This window comes from Diospyros lotus, chromosome 11 (assembly GCF_014633365.1).
Source record: "Diospyros lotus cultivar Yz01 chromosome 11, ASM1463336v1, whole genome shotgun sequence".
Lineage (NCBI taxonomy): Eukaryota > Viridiplantae > Streptophyta > Magnoliopsida > Ericales > Ebenaceae > Diospyros > Diospyros lotus.
Window position 1 is genome coordinate 22,021,490 of NC_068348.1, and position 12,724 is coordinate 22,034,213.

Consider the following 12,724-nt stretch of genomic DNA (forward strand, 5'->3'; position numbering starts at 1 on the left):
AACTTATTATGACAAATGATTTTGTTATAAAAAAATATTTTTTTTTCACAATAGGTACTATTTAATCACAATAAATTCAAATTTTAGATACAAATCATATGTTTTATTGTGACAAAGTGTATCTTGTGATAAAAAATATTTTGTTACAATTTAAATAGTGACAAAACTTATTTGACATAATTTTTAATGTGATAAAATTAATTTTGTCACTTATTAGCTAATTTAACAATAAATTTTTGTTGCACATTCTATAATGACTAATAATTTTGTTAATTATTTAATATTATGACAAATTTTTTTTTTATAAAATAGAAATAGTGACAAAATAAATTTCTCAAAATTATTCAATAGCGATAAAATATTTTTTTCAATTTCTTAATAGTGATAAAAATATTTGTGTCAGTAACTAGCATAAGTGACAACTTTTTTAGTAAAAAAATATTAATATTGATGAATTTTTTTCACAAAATTAAAAAATATTACAAAAATATTTTTGTCAATATTATCAAAGGGTGACAAATATTTTTTTCATATTCTCAATGTCTCAATAGTGGAAAAAATATTTTTATCAACAATTCACACAAGTGACAAATTTTTTTTAGTAAACAAATATTAATAATAATAAAATTATTTTTTCACAAAATTAAAAAATGTGAAAAAAATATTTTTGTTAGTATTATCAAAAGGTGACAAAATTATTTATATCAATAATTCTAAAAATTTATTTTTTTGGGTCAAAAAATGGTAAAATTGACGATTTTTTTTTTAAAAATGTGACAAATTTTTTTGCCAAAATTTGAAAATATAAAAATATTTCTTAATAATATAACAGTGAAAAAAATTATTTTTCCATTTGTCATAACTATAGACAAATTTTTTGTGTTTATTTAAAATATTTTTAGTGATAAAAGTCATGTTGTTGAAATTATTTTAAAGATAAATATTGTTCATCCTTGTGTCAATTTTTTTTTTTGTCTTTTTCTTTATATTCAAAATATTGCCATAACATACTATTACAATTCAAATGCAATTCAAAATTTAATATAAACTAAAAAATAAATAAAGGCTTGAAATATAATAAAGTCAATAATGTTAAATATAATAAATAAAAATAATTCAAAATACGGAAAGTTATCATTACTAAAATAAAAACAATGCTAAAAAAATACTATTTTCATTCCCGAAACATAAAATTTAATTAAAGTTACTTGGTACCAAACATCATTGATCTTCATCCACTTATTGCTCCATAATCCCACTTGTTATTCCATAATTTCAATCTACCAAAAAAAAAAATCATTAGAATACATAAAAATTAAATGGATTTGAATTGAATAAAGTAGTTAATTAATAATTACATTATATGTTTACCTTTATGGAAAGAAGTAGATGTATTCACTTCACCTCTTCGTTTATGGCTTAACTCATCAATCAAAAATTTAAATTGATCATAAGATTCTTGTGGGTTACTTATTTTGATTTGTTAGTTTTGTATTTACTTTCTTAATTCACTATTTCGTTTTTTAGATTTCAATTTTTTTAGTTTTTAAAAGAGTTTTTAGTTCTAATTCTCTAAATTTACTTAGTTTCGTCCCATAACCAAGTCCACGAATATATCCAAATTTTGACTTCAAAACCTTTTAAAAAATTTGGCGTCTAATTGTCTCAATACCATCCTTTCATTGCTTTAACTTAAAAACCATTCATTTTCTCCTATAAAATAAAAATAAAAGTTAATTCAAGCATAAAAATTTATAAAAATTGATCGTTAAAATAAGAATGGCAGAATTGCTTTGAACATCTCACTTATGGAAGGCTTCAGTGAACAAAATTCAAAAAATTCTCTATAAGCCAATACATTGCCCACACCCCCTCCGCTGGGGCTGGGAGGTGTTGATTTGTAACTCTAAAATATTTGTATTCATATATTATTAAAAACAATCCTAAACAATGAATTCATCAAGAATCTAAGAGAAAATCAAGAATATTGTGAAATCAAATAGAAGGGAATACGTTCTTAAAGTTGTTGTAAGCTTTAATCTAATAAAAAATACTAACAATAGTAATCAAAATCACAACATCAAACTCGAAATTTCTTAAAAATTCACCTTAGGAGAAAGGTTGAGAATGTTGAGACAAATCCGGCCTCCAGTGTCGATATTAGAGTGATAGATTGGCATTGCAAAGGTCACAATTGGAGGCCAAAAGGGGTATGTGTTGCAAAGATCACAATTGGAGGCTGAAAAGGGTACCTACAACCCCCATTCCCCCAAAGTCCACTTAAATTGTCACCCAAATAAAGCAAAAATCAACAAAACATAAGCGATTCTCAAATATAAAGCACTTCCAAACCACACCTTTTGGGTATCTAAGAGGCTGTTTGGCTTAGCGGTTTGACCACTTATAAGCCATTTTACAGTTGATAAGTTATACAGCTTCTGAAGGTTACGTGTTTGGCAAAGATTTTGAGCGTAAAAGCTGCCTCGCTTAAAAGTTATTATACCAGCGTTTTCTAAAAGTTGGTACCCCCCAGCTTTGCCCCAAAACGCTGCTAAGTTGATCAATTAAAATACCAAAATGCCCTCATATATTTTTCATATTTATCGGCGTAACCTTCATAACGGTTACATCTTCTCCCAAATCTCTTTCTTCCAAACCTTCTCCCTAAGCTTTGCTCTACCATAATTGCCGCCACAGCCATCACCCATCCTCCATACCGTCGTCAACATCACCATAGTTCAGTTGGGTCGCTGAAAGCAGCATTGTTCCAGATCTGGGTTGCGCCATCACCGATCCTTCTTCCAGATTCGTCACAGCAAGCAACCTTCGATTTTGGGTCACGCAAGAACCTGCTGTCTTCTTCTTCTCCAGATCCACCACTTCTGCTTTCTTTTTCTCCAGATTCGCTATTTTCACCTCCTTCTTTTTTAGATCTACCGCCGCAAGAGAGAGGCTTCTTCTCCAGATCCGGCGTCCCCGTTGTCGTCACTGGTGAGTCTCCTCGTGTCGTGCACCGCCTCTGCTTCCAGCCGTCCATCGCTATTATCCATCCCCTTCTCCCATTGTTTGCATATTCTCCTGCCACCTCTTCTTTCAGATCCGCCCCCTTCATTAGTATATCTCATTCTCCCATTATTTGCATCTTCTTGTTTGCATATCTACGTAGCTTGCCTGTTCTGTTGTGTTGTGATAATTTACTTGTAAATAATTTTTGTTATATGTTTATATTTCTGTAATATTATTTGCAAACAATAATATACTTGTGATAATTTACTTGTGTTGTGTTGTGATTAATGTGTTGTGTTGTAAAAATTGTGTTATTGATCTCTCTCATATGTTAATTTCTGTAATATTATATGCTTAATTTACTTGTTGCATTACGGTTATAATTACATATTTCAAGAAATGCAAGAGTGTAGGTAGTTGTTTGACATTTTGTCTTCCTTTTTGGGGAATTGTGGATTCGTATTTGGTAACTATTTTTTGAATTGTGATGGAAATGAATATGTCAAAGTCAGATTGTCACCAAGAAATAGAGTAAGGAATGCAAAATTATATGACTGGAAAATAGGATGTAACTTCTGCCAAGTTCTGTTGTCAAAAATGGTAGGAGTCATTTCCTATCAAGTGGATACAGTTATATCTTATCTAGAGCAATTTTCTATCCTCCCTGTTTTGCGTGTGACAGCTTGAGTTGTTTGTGAGTATTGACTAATTCAACTATTTTTGTTATGACTTCGATGGGAAAATTCATTGGTGGGTTGATGTACAGAGAAAATGATTAGTTGACTTCTTGTTCTCTTTTCTTTTGTATGATATGAATAACCAAACAATGAAGCATGTCCTCACTGAGGCAATCATCCAATCATGTTCTGGTCCAGGGTTGTTGAATTTAATTTCCATAATGTGTCTCGTATTTCATTAGAGATAGATAAAGATTGCAACTTGCAGTCGGCTAATTTACTTGTTGTAAATAATTTTTGTTATATGTTTATATTTTTGTAATATTATTTGCAATGTGTTGTGTTGTTATTAATTTAATTGTTGTAAATAATATGTTTCAGATAGCATTTTGTGATTTCTGTAATATTATGTTTTGTGATATAAATTTGTAATTTTGTGATTACTTTTTGGCCACTTTTGCTATAATTTTTATGTTTAATTTTTGAGAGAAACAAGTGCTAAACATTTCAATGTCTGCACATGGCTCCCATGTTAGTTAGGGATTTAGGTCTACTCTATTCAAGTTTATGCCTATATTCTAGTTTATGCATATGTTTACCAATACCTTCGATTTTTTATGTCTCCTACATTGTATATTGGTTATGATATAGATGGATAAAGGAAAAAAAAAGGATGAACAATGTTTCCAATAAGGGGCGATATTATGCTAAGTGGGATGACCAAGTACATCTACAATTTATAGAGCTGGTAGAACAAAAGATTCAGAAGGGAAATAGGCTAGGATCATTTATAAATAAATATGGATGAAAAAATTTGGTCAAGAGTTTTAATGAAGTAACAGGAAAATGTTATGACAACAAACAATTAAAAAATCATATGGATTCTATGAAGAAAGAATGGACACTTTTTAAGCAAATGATGCGAGGAGAGTCAGGTTTGGGGTGAGACGAAAGAAATAAGACTATTGCGGCAGATCACGATTGGTGGGAACAAAAAATAAAGGTATTTCCATTTGTCATCTATTTGATGATTTTTTTTTATCTCTTATATGCTAATTCATACAATAAATGACAATTAGTTTGCATTTGTGGGTTTACAGGAAAATGAAAATTTTCGAAAATTCAATAACAAAGACCTGTCCATCATATGGTTTCGTTATGATGGCTTGTTCTTTGATATTGCAGCAACTGGGGAAAGAGCACGAGCTCCATGTCAATACGAAGCTCCAACCCAACTTTCAAGTACTGATAAAGATGATGATGCAATTGACAACACTCAGGAAATACATGATTATGGAGAGCCATTCGCTAGGGAGAATACTCCCAATGATGTCAGAACTGGTGACGATTTGTTTCCAGAACCAAGCTGGCAACAAGAGACAGCACCGAGTGCTAAAAGGGTTAGAAAGGAAAAGATGTCAACTGCCGCTATGTTGAGAACAAATATTGAAGAATTGATGCAACTATATTCAAAGAGCACAAATACTTCACACTCAGTTGCAGGACCAGATGTAGAGAGTATTCCAAAATGCATGACTGTATTGAAGAGTCTCCACATCCTGGTTGGGAGTAGGTTGTGGAATTTTGTTTGCACTCTTTTTACAAAGCCAGCAAATCGAACTGTCTTCATCAATCAACCAGATGATGAGGCCAGAATGTCTTGGTTGGACTACCTCTATCAAAGAGATGAGGAACATCGACCTCTATTGTGAAGATTTTTTTTAATATGTTTGAACTAATTTGGGTTATGTTTGAACTAATTTGGCTTCCAAGTTTAGGATTATTTTGTTTAACTTGTTGCGAAGAATTGTTTTATGTTTGAATGCAATTTGGTTTGGTGATAATTTTATAGACTTGACTTGTTTAATGTAGTTGGAATGTTATTGCCTTCCTTAATTGAGTTGGTAATATTTGTATGTAGGCATGAGTTTATGTTTGTGAAATTGAGTTGAGTAGTTAACATCGCTAATTTTCATACATCTAATGTTTAATGCTTTACTTACAGATTAATGAATCATTCGGATAATGCATATGATGAAACAAATGATGAGCAAGGTAATACAGAAGCAGATACCCAATCAATATTCTTATTCAGGCAAGTTGCAGGGGTTATTCTAACTTATTACGTGAAGTATATGTTAAAGGAACCATGCTATACATCTCAAAGGACAAGTCATATGCTTGTTCAAGAAATATTACGTGGTAACGAAACTCGATGTTATCAAGATTTTCGCATGACGAAATCAATTTTCTTGGATTTTTGTCGTGATTTAACTAACAAATATGGTTTCACTCCCACACAAGGGATGTCTATGCCAGAATCAGTAGGAATATTTTTTATGATATGTGCACATAGGGCTGGGAATCGACTGATACAAGAAATATTCAATCATTCTGGTAAGACAATTAGTCGACAATTTCATAGGGTTTTGGTTGCTGTTAATAGGTTAGTTGCTGATATTATTAAACCCCATCCTAACTACAATGCTGGAGTAGGATACCACAAGCCAACTAATCCTAAGTATTTACCATTCTTTAAGGTATCTATTAACACCTTCTAATAATATGTGATTATTCTTAACTTAATTATGATTTAAATTCAAACATATGACATTATTTTACAGGATTGTATTGGAGCTATTGATGGTACTCATGTAAAGGCTAGGCTGCCACGAGGTCAAGAGATACCCTATATAGGACGCAAAGGATATCCGACCCAAAATATCCTTGCAATTGTGGACTTCAATATGTGTTTTACATTCGCATGGGCCGGGTGGGAGGGATCAGCTCATGATGTAAGGATATTCGATGAGGCAATTCGTAGGTCAGACTTGAATTTTCCCCACCCAATGGGAGGGAAATATTATCTAATTAATGCAGAGTACGCTCATATGACTGAATACATAGGGTCATACAAGGGTGAGAATATAAGATACCATCATGAAGATTTTCGACGTGCAAGAACATCGCGTTTACGTACACCAAGAGAACATAAAGAGTCATTTAATTACTTACATTTTTCTTGCAGAATACTTGTTGAGCGCACTTTTGGAGTGTGGAAGTTTAGATTTAGGATTTTTGGAGATATGTGTAATATCCCAAAAATAATATACGTGTAAATTAAATTTATCTAAATTAAATTTATTTAATTAATTAAATTGAATGTGGGGGTGTTTGTGAGAACTTATGAAAGTATGGAGGTTTAAATGTAATTTCTGGAACTGTTGTGGGATTACCTTAAAGTTAATTTAGTGTGTATATATGTTGAAGAATGCAGTTAGATCGTGCGGTCGTGCGCGCGCACGAGGGAGCAGCAGGTCGCGGGTTCGAGCGGGGGGAGGAATATGGGCTGATTTTAATCAGCCAATAAAGGACCGAAACGACGTCGTTTCGTCCCTGAGGCGGTGGCTTCCCAACGCAGCCCACAGGCTGCCTTCTGGCCACTCGTTTTGGGCCATTTTTAAGCCCGTTTCGGGCGTCTCCGAGCCAGCAGAATCGAAGGGAAAATGGGAGAAGAAGGAACAGACGCACAGCAAAGAAAAGAGGGAAATTTTGGGGAAAAATTTCAAGATTTAATGTGGTTGATCACGATTTAATTAGCCAGGTACGTAAATAAATATATATTAAACATTCTCTACGGTTAAAATTTTATTTTGGGCCTAATTTTATTAATTTTGAAAGTTTAATCTATTTACAGCGTGTATTAATTTGGTGATGTTTAAGCGTGAAAACGTTGTAAACGGCTAGATACAGGCAAGCTCTCATCTACCCTTGCGATTTCTTTCTATTTTATAAACCCCTTACCTTTCCTTAACTCATTTCGATATCGTGTATTAATTATATATATATATATGTATGTGTGTGTGTGTAAACAGAGTGTATGGCGTGAAGGTCACTGTGTGTGATGGGCAATGAAGTTAGATGAAGTTAGAATAAAAGAAAAGAAAAGGAATTTATGCCACTGTTTGTATATTAGGATGCGTTAAGTTAATTTTATTATATATTGATTAATTAAGTATATATATTGAGGATGTTATTGATGTAATATAATTTAAATCAAATATAAGACTTGTCGGGATTTTATTTACGGTGCACCTACGTGGGATTTTAGGCGGTTAAATTATTTATATTACACGGTTAGATTTAATTAAATGCGAGCCAGAGTTTTATTAATCGCTATTAAATGTTTTACTTCACAGCGGGTGTGCAAGAAATGCAAGAAATGGCTGTGTAAAGGCAAGCTCCTAACCCTTTCCTCGTACTTTTCAATTCCCGTGAAAGACCCCGTGATTTCTCGTATTTAGTCTTCTCCCTTACTTTGTTTTGGCACTTAGCCTTATCTATTGAATTATTATTCATTTGTTTTAATTAAATTAAATTCGAGACTTCTAGCGTTTTATTTGTTGTGAACCTATGGGGGTTTGTACCGCCCCCACTCCTTTTGGGAATGATGCCGGACCCAGCTTGGGAACTAGGTTCCTAGACGGACGAGTTTATTTATGATTTTATCGGGCTTATTTACAGTTTTTCTCGGATTTATTTATGGTTCGGTTAGAGCTATCGAGCAGTAGGGCAGGGGTCGGTTGTTGGTGACGCTGGGGTAGACTATTGTACGGCCCTGATGTGGACCGTCGGGTGGACACCCCTAGTCACTGGCCGTTGACCGGTGCCGGGCACTGCTGACTAGCTCTGCCGGTATGTGATTTACTGCATGATTAGATACATTGTATTACTGTTCATGATTTGATATGCACATGGGTACGGGATGCATATTGGGATATCCATTTATTGAGAATGCTTGGACACGGACATTCTAGTTTGGTTAGGTTGCATCCAGCGCGAGCATATGCATGGCGTGTGGTTTACTATGTGGGCGGAGCATGGCCTGATGCCTGGATGTATGGGCGCCTTGTATCACGTTGATGCTCACTACGCCATTGCATTTCTATGTGCATTGCATGGATACTGGTAGTATTTAGTTCTCGGACGGGAGTACCGTTCCGAGGGAGCCTATGGCTCGGTTGTCGGGAGTACCGACGGATACAGGTGACGGGAGTACCGGCCTGGGACAGCGCTCGCAGGTTTGTAGAGACATTTGTTGCCTTTCAGGGCAGCGACAGGTTGGTATGGGACTTGTGTGCCAAATGTCTTATGTGGGCCCCAAGGACCGGTATGTGCTTTTATTTTGTTATGCTATTGAGCTGTTGTGTTGTAACGTCTCATGGCTTGTGTGTACCTAGGGGTTTATTCTGGGGTGAGATTTCTGGTTTTGTGTAGCCTTCAGCCTTTTCTTCCTTATGCTTGCTGAGTCTCTCGACTCACCTTGCTTTCCATCATTCTAGGTAGTGGCGGCATGGGCCATGGCAAGGGAGTCAGCTTTAAAGGAAGAGTCGGTGTGGTGTACAGGCAGTCTCGTCAATCCCTATCCACTCTGATGTCTAAGCAGAATTTACTCTATTATTTCGTACTGTGCCAGGTGTTTTCTCGAGTCTTGTGTATGTCGGCATAGGAGTTTGTGTTTATTTATTTATCTTGTGACCGCTGTGTTAGCGGGGTACCCATAGTGCATGCATGTCTTGAGCTTTGCTTCCGCTGTTCTTATTTTCGTGTATGCATGCCGGGGTGGTTTTGGTCTTGTGTCTCATTATTTTTCCCCTTCCGTAAGTGCTCCCGTTCGGATAGTCCGGGCGGCTGGGATATCTGGGCGGGGGTGCTTACAATGTTGGTATCAGAGCGTAGTTTGAGTCAATTTTCGGGGATGAGTTCCTGTACACCAAGGTTGTCGGGTAGAATTAGGGAGGTTTAGGCTAATTAAATAGAGTCAGGCTGCGTTAAGTTGAGTTTTGCTTATTTGCGCCAGAGATCGTGTCCCAATTTATATTCGTGCAGGGGTGATAAATGCAAGTTAGAAAGGGACCGTGAAGTGGCATGAATGGGATTTCTTTAGGACTTGTGCCTATCCCTAGGTGTTTGGGTCAGATGGTGGTTTCGCCTTCATAAAGTTGTCGGATGTTTAGTGTTGTATGCAGATTTTGAGTATTCCCAATAAGACCCGAAGGCCTAGATTCCCAGTGTACCCTTACCCAACTCGGATGTGCTCTCAGTATTGGATTGTTTATGGTGTCAGTGGGAGTAGGAGTTTGCTTCAGGATGGGGAGGCGGGCAAGACGAAGAGGAGCACCTCGTGAGTTATATGTATCGGCTTGACAAGTTGATTCAAGAGTCGATCCACGAGATCTTTTAGGGATTGTCAAATAGACAAGTCATGTTTGCCCGTGAGCACATGAAGGACATATGGAGGTGGCTTTCTGTTGTAATTATGAATGATGTGAGGCTTCGTTCCCATTATGATATTTTTGCCGAAGCTGTGAGGTAACAAGCTGCCATTTGGGAGTCCTATTAGGGGCCGATACAGGACGTGCCCAAGGTTGGAGCACTACTTGACACCTGGTCAGTCTAAGCCACCGTGAGGGAACCGTCACAGCCACTAGAGGGACCTGTTGGACCCAGCTCCAGCGTAGCTAGCATTAAGGACTTAGCTTACCTGGTAGATGAAGTTACCTCGGTTGCCAGAGGTGATAAGAGGAGTTCTAGTTAGTATGGTTATTAAAGGGCTGTAATGCAAATGTGTGGTTGTAAATTACGAGTTTTGTAAGGATGGGAATGGTTTGAGAAACATCAGGTGTAATGTTTGAAGGTATTATGTGATGAGAGGTATTTAGTAAATTTATGTACCTTGGGATCCTTAGGAATCGAGTAGTCATTGCTATTAGCAAAGAGTGTCCTAGTGATCTGATATGATGAATAGTATGCACCTAGGAAGTCACCGGTCAAATCTACGATAGACATTTGGTTGTGAACTGTGTCGACTAAGGCCGAGTGGATCTGACACTTGTTTTGTGGTAGACTTGTTAGGTCCCTAATCATTGTCTATTGGTTAATGTGGTAGCTTGTGGTAGTTGATGGTTTAAACTGTCTGTACATATTCAGACTGGAGATATGTAACGTAAGGAGGTGTGAAGGTAAATTGAGGTTCTGAGAGGTTTGCATTTCCTTGGAGGTTTAGGGTAGCAACCCTAAGTTTTAATCGAATCTGGATGGATAACTCGGAACACTAATACAAAGTCCCAAGAGAGATTTGTGATGAGAATTCACTGAAAGACTATTATGGAATTGAGGACTTGGCTTTTACAGCGATTATGCTGTTTGGAGATTTGGCATTACTACTTGGCTAGGGTGTAGGTGTTTAGTTCCCACAGGTGGAGTGGAGTTCAGGTGACGCCGCGATTGGCATGGCAAATGACTAAGGCTGTGAGGTTCTGTAATAAATATGATTAAGCAAATGTGGTAATAGACGTTTTGCACTGCCGTAGAACATTGGTGATAAAGTGAATTAGGAATAAGAAAATTCCCTCTAAGATTATTGTTGTGGGAGATACCCAGGTGTATGGCCAAGGCCGAAATTGGATACAGGTCTAAGTAACTGTTGGGTTTTGCTGTAAGGGTAGTGGTTGCTATGAGTACGCGCGGTACTAAACACGGACCACATACCCTAGGGTTGGTTATTGACCAAGTGAGGAGATGAGACTCCTCTGGGTGCTGGTCAAGTGGTACATCGACGGAAGCATGAGATGGTCTATTATGCTAGCCAAAAGAATGCTTGACCCACTTCAGTTACTTTTCGTGGTTGATGAGACTTATGAGATGCCTTAGAGATTAGATAGTTACTGAGACGGTGAGGTGTTATCAGTCGAGTAGGCTACGGAGTTGATAACGCCAGTTCTAGAGCTCGTGTTCTAGCTAGCCTATTGAGTCTTTGAGGAGGTTAAGGTTAATAATTAATGATTAAGACGAGGTACGACCCAATTAGCTATTGGGAGTTAAGATCAGTAGTGGGGACAAGACTGAGAGTTGGTGGTCACCGAATAAGTCATCGTAGGTACGTCAATTCCTTTAAGGAGGGGAGATCTGTGGACATTTTAGATCTCGGGATGTATTAAATGAAGAATGTTTATTCCTTGATAGTCCTGATTGGCTACCCATATTTATTGACGAGACCCTGAGCATTCGCAGCAAATCGTGAGAGAAAGTACTGTCGAGAAAATGTTGTGTATCTGGTTAAGAATCAGTTGGCAAAAGTCAGACTAAAGGATATTGCTGTTGACTTCTTGATTGAGGATGTCGTATCGTTTCCATGTTCTCATGCGTCATAAGTACATGGCAAGTTTAGGTCACGTTACCGAGTATTACCTTCTCGACATGCAAGAGGATAGCCCCACTCCTATCGTTACCAAATGCACTTAAAGTTAGCTGCAGTTGCATTGAGGTTTGTGTTGCAAACTAGTTAATCATTGAGATTTAATATCTCTAACCTTTGAGTTTGCCTCAGGATGATATGTGAGATAGCTTTGAGGAACAGTTGGATTATGACATTGTAATAGGTAAACCTTGTGGTTGTAGGTAATTTGATTGATGAAGTTCCTTAAGCGGGTTAAGGTATTAATGGTCATATCGTGTTCCAATTGGGAAGATATGCTAGTATATTAAGTCAAACCGAATGTGTAATAGATTTTGACTTGGGAGAATTGAAAAATGATGTCATGAAATGTCCTGAAAGAGATATTGGGCAATATCATGAGAGTTGTGAGTGTATCTTGAGGTCATGGACTGAGTGCGAATTTCGAGGACGAAATTCTATTAGGGAGGGGAGATCTGTAATATCCCAAAAATAATATACGTGTAAATTAAATTTATCTAAATTAAATTTATTTAATTAATTAAATTGAATGTGGGGGTGTTTGTGAGAACTTATGAAAGTATGGAGGTTTAAATGTAATTTCTAGAACTGTTGTGGGATTACCTTAAAGTTAATTTAGTGTGTATATATGTTGAAGAATGCAGTTAGATCGTGCGGTCGTGCACGCGCACGAGGGAGCAGCAGGTCGCGGGTTCGAGCGGGGGGAGGAATATGGGCTGATTTTAATCAGCCAATAAAGGACCGAAACGACGTCGTTTCGTCCCTGAGGCGGTGGCTTCCCAGC